The sequence below is a fragment of the Alligator sinensis genome, unplaced genomic scaffold, assembly GCF_000455745.1.
Source record: "Alligator sinensis unplaced genomic scaffold, ASM45574v1 scaffold43_1, whole genome shotgun sequence".
Lineage (NCBI taxonomy): Eukaryota > Metazoa > Chordata > Crocodylia > Alligatoridae > Alligator > Alligator sinensis.
In genome coordinates, this window is record NW_005842092.1 from 364,563 (window position 1) to 369,900 (window position 5,338).

Sequence of the window (5,338 nt, forward strand, 5' to 3'; positions counted from 1 at the left end):
AGGGATGTAGAAATAACATATAAGCCTCTGTCTTCAGACTTTCTGTCCCTTTTGTGAGCTGTTTCTGCCTGAGCAACAGCATCTAAAAGGTACTACTGAACTGGCTTGACTTCTTAGTTGGTTTCCTGCTTGTCTGTCTTCTTGGAAAGATTTGGATGCAGCTTGCTAATTACTTTTGCCTAGAATACCTCTACTTATCCCTAACCAATCCATTTCTTTCAACTTATTATTCCCTCCAAAACCTCTTATTTGTTCTTGTTATTCCACCACCCCCCACACACACTTGAAGAAAAAAAAAGCTGTGTTTTCCCTGGCAGTGTGATTCATCACTGTGAAGGAAAGCACATACATTACACACACTCACACTCATATAGTAAACAGACAGAATAGATATTAGTTACACACACGTACAGTAAACAGAGAAGAGATATTACTTACAGCCACATACAATAAACAGAGAAGAAGAAGAGATATTAGTTACACACACACACAGGGAAGAGATATTACGGTTGCGTGCACATACACACACATAGATATATTTTCCAGCACAGCAAAGATTAATATGAAGTGTACTGGAAAGGCAGGTTCCAGGTCTTCTGGCAGGGGAAGGAGAGGGGCTATAGTAGGCAGGGGGAGAGCTGTAAGTCCCCTCTCCAAACACAGACACATCCTATTTCCTGGCATGACAGTCTCCTCTACCCCAGTTTCATCTTCCAATGTAAGCCTCCCACTGCCAGAGGAGGGGCTGGATCTAGAAGCAGGGGACCTGAGTGCCCGGCAAAAGAAATTCTGGGGAATAAGGGGGAATCTGAGTTTATGCTCCACACCTCTCAAAGTTCCCCTAGAGCCAGATCACCTTCTCCAGAAGGCACCTTGGAGGAGGTTGTGGGGGCAGGTGGCTCAGCTTCCCCTGTTGTTGTGCATCTGCCTGCCAAGGAGGGGGATAAGGTAGGATCCCCACCCTCAACCCAGAAGCAGGGGAGTAGTGTAATGTAGGGTCATTTTGAGGAGGCAGATGATGCCAAGTATGCTATCTGCCAGCACTGCCAAAGGCAGATGAGCTGGGGCAAGGAGGTGAAACACTTCACCCCCAATGGCAATGCTGATGCATCTCAGTAGGCCTCACCCCCTTGCCCTTGCTCATCCTTAGCCTGGCACCAGTGGGAGTGTACCCAAAAAGAACTCCCCCTCTTGCTGTATAAGTTCCCTTTGAGGATCAGGCCTGAGAGACTGGAGACAGAGTGGCTTTCTTGTGAGAAATGTGCCCCCACAGGTAGTTGGGTATTCTTATCTATAATAGATTAGATTAGTATGTTGGCAGGTTTTGCATTTCTTGTCATGACATGGTCTGGATCCATTCAGTGTGTTTTGGGCTGTAGGAAGGTTGCCTCTGGTGATGAGGTTAGTGAGGTTCGGTGCTTGTTTGAATTTACAAACCCCTTTTCACAGACAAGCCTATGAACTTCACTTCAACAACCTCCAAGATACAGAAACTCATGGACTTAATATAGACATTGGAATTATGACACACTACAACCTGCCAGACATCCAACTCCCCAGGTAGCAGGTACCTCTCCACTTTTAACTGCTACATCACCCTTGCACCCCCAACTCCTAGCCTGTCCCTCACCCTCTGGAGCCTCAATTTACATTTTCACTGACTGGCTTTCTTGCCTCCATTACATGCCAGCCCCTTCACTATTCATTCCATCCAGGAAAAGCACACATATACCAACTACATGCTTCCTCAGCCTGACAAAGGGTTTTTAAACCCAAAAGCTTGCTAAGGTATATTTCTCCAACTCTTCAGTTTGTCTAATAAAACATATCAGAGGTACCCTTGACTGTTCCATGCTGGGGCCAGGACCCAAAGGGGGTCAAAGGCCAGGTGCCCATCGCGAGGAATGCCCAGAGCAAGAGGCTCAGGATTCCAACTGGCCTGAAGGAGGAGCCAGGGCCTAAGGGGGAGCCAAAGGTCCCAGAGAGGAGACCACAGCAGGAGGGACTGAAGGATGCTATCTGAAATGCAAGGGGCACAGTGTAAGGGGAGGTACAGAGCTGTGGAATGGATGTCACCCCAAGACACCTAAGCTGGCAGCCTCCTACCTGGGAAACATCTGAATCAGTTTTCCAGTGAGGTGTGACAAGCAAAAGAGGGATGGCCAGCTGGCCTAGAAACAAGTGGGTGGGCAGAGATCTAACTCACACTGGGAATGCCCCCTGTTACAGGCTACCATCCCTGCTGGTTCCAGCTGTGCCTTAACATACACACAAAGTCACATGTGTCATGAGTTTTGCTTTGAACAGTTTGAGGTACAGTTTCCTAGAAACCCCTGTACCCATCTCCTTGAAACCTGGAAGCCTTCATGCCCTCAGAAGGGGCTACCATCCCTGCTGTTTTCATCCAAACCCGCCAAAAAATGACAAAGTTATAGTTATTTTAGTGATTTCCCATTCTAGTCTGTGGCCGAATCACCGAATCTCTCTGAATCTTCTGAAGCCAATTCAGCCGAATCAGTTCAGGACAGGGAACCAAATCTCCAGATCTAATCTAAATTGGCTGGAGTCCAAATCCAAATCAAATACTTCCCTATTCGCACAGGCCTGTTGAAAACTAGATCCCTCTCTTGGGCTACGGAGAGAAATTGCATATAAATTGGTATAAGTGATTGGTAACTGGTTCAAATCTGTAACCCAACAGAAGTTCAGTGCACATAAACTGCTTTCAAAAGGTCCAAAACTAGTTTAAGATAAACCTGGATGGATGTAGTATCAGACTCAACTGATTTAGGCTAGTTTTGCAAGCTTTCTGCTCCCGTCAAGCAGGGAGGCATGCTCTAGAGCCCTCCAGCTTCTGGCTTGGGCCACTATTGACATGTGGCAGCATTTTCAGAATCAAAAGCAAATGTCTGTTCATTTGCTTATCAGTTCAATCTATGCAGTTTAAACGAACCTGCAAAGGCTGAATCAATTCAGCCTCCACCTTTTTGGCTGTCTGTACTTAGCGCTAAAGATAGGCCTCTATGACCTTTCTTTCAAAGACAAATGGGGTGGGGCACCTTTTTCTTTCAAAATGTAGCTGAAAGAGGTAGTAATGGAACCCCTTTTTATCCAATAACTTAGCAATTAGACCACTCATCTAGGATATGGAAGTCAAGTGTTGAGCTGTGTATCCCTAGCAGAACTGAAATACTTCTGAGTATGCCCAGAACTAACATGCTATATACCCAAGAAACTTCAAGAAAATATCTGAGGTGCTGTGGATTTTAAGTACATGTGAACTAAGTGGCAGCTAAGCAACTGTTTTCAAGGTTGCAATTTTTGGATGTAGGTGCCTAAATTTCTCCTAAATCTCACTTCAGGATTCCAAGTCCCCTTTTTAGATGTGGTCCTAGGGGTTTAGATGCCTAACTTTATTTACAAATCTGGTCCAAAGGCCTGTCACAAAGTCCATTTCAGGCAACTGAAATATTCCTCCTGGTATCAATGTATACTTGTATACATTTAAGAATGCAATAGAGATGTATACCTAAAATCACTGCTAAGAAAGGAAAATTTGTGAGTGTCATTTCAGGTTATTCTGAGGAATATATTTTCTGAGAGATCATCATTATTGTCAGGTATCATATTCGTCATCTGTGTATTGAGATATACAGCAGCAATAAGCTGCAATAAGCAGCATGAAGAAAAATGGCTGACGATAACCACTGCTACAGATATATTTCATTAATAGAGTTTTATTGGTTTTGGTCAGTCTATTCATTATTAGAATTTGTTCTTACAGTTGAAATCAATGGCAAAATTCCCATAGACTCTTAGTAAGTTTGCAAAAATGTTCAATTCTATATCACAGAGGGGACTTAAATATAAATTATTACGTTCCCTGCCCTACTACTCCCATCCAGACAACTTTAGTCATGTGAGAAATTCTGTTAGCTATATCCATGTGCATAAGTGTTCGGATTTAAGTTTAATAATTTTACCATGCTTTAAATATAATATTGTTTTCCTTCTATTTTGATTTGGCCTCTACCCAACCCTCTAGACATTCATGCAGAAAACAGGCACCTCTTGGAGAAAACAAATAAAGTAATAAAACATTTTTTATTACTCGTGAGGTACATCTATTGTGCTTTGCCTCAGAATGCCCATTGTATCCTATATGAAAACTGCTTTTGCAGCAAAAATGATGAATTTTCACTTGGCATGAATATGGGAGACTTACAGTTGGTTGCAGAGTGGAATTTACTCAATATTATAACTAAAACTATACTTCCTGAAGCCTCAGTTCAGCAAATTTTTTAAGCAAGTGCTTAACAAATTAGGCACATACTTAAATACTGTGAACAGAATTGCAGCCTAAATGGCAAAGATGTTGACATTCTGCCATCGCTCAAATTCATGGATTTTTGATAAGTGAAATTGCTTCGGCTCCTTCAACTCTAATCTTCCTTTTACAGATATTACATCATCCCTTCCATTTATACAAATGTAATTGCACCAACACAAACAGATGCTGCTTCCTCCTGGATTTAGCGACTCAAAGAGGCGCATGGGAAGGAGAAATGTTTTAGCATTGTAATGTCCTACCCAGTTAGACTGCTGATCAAATTAATTTTTAACAAAACATTTCAGACTGGCCTAATACATAAGGACAATAACACTTAGTACTTTTACATTGCTCTTGTTTTCAAATTACTGTAATACATTTAACAACTGAACCCAATATTCAAAGTACCCTGGAGAAGTAGAAACAGTAACAACAATAATTAATAATCCTTTTCACCTCTATAGCATCTTCCATCTGAAGATCTTAAAATGTTCTATGTATTTAGTGCATAAAGCTGTGTAGTGTGTCCAGTACCAGGTAAGGGTTATAGGTCCTGTTTTACAAGGCTGACTATGTAACCTCTTTAAAAACATTAAGTTTCACAACATCTGCAAATTACCTTTATCCCAAGAAAGATTAAATGACCTGCCTAATATTAGAAATTGAATTCATATAACCTTGCATACAGTCCTGTGTTCTAACTGCTACCCCCACATTGTCTAACACATGCCATTATGCAAAAGCCTGTTTTCTCTCTCGGGTGCTGGTTCTGTCACTGACTTACTGTGTGATGTTAGTAAGTCACCATGTTTGACCACCTCTCTGATGAGGAGCCTTACACATAGTTACCACATAAAATATGCAATTAACTTCAAATGAAAGGTGCCATACAACTTTCTAGATTTGAGTGCGTTCTTACTATTGTGCTTCTAAGACAAATAGTAAAACAGGTTACAGTTCTTTGACGGTAAAGATAAAGCAGGAAATCTGAAACTTGAGGGAATGCCG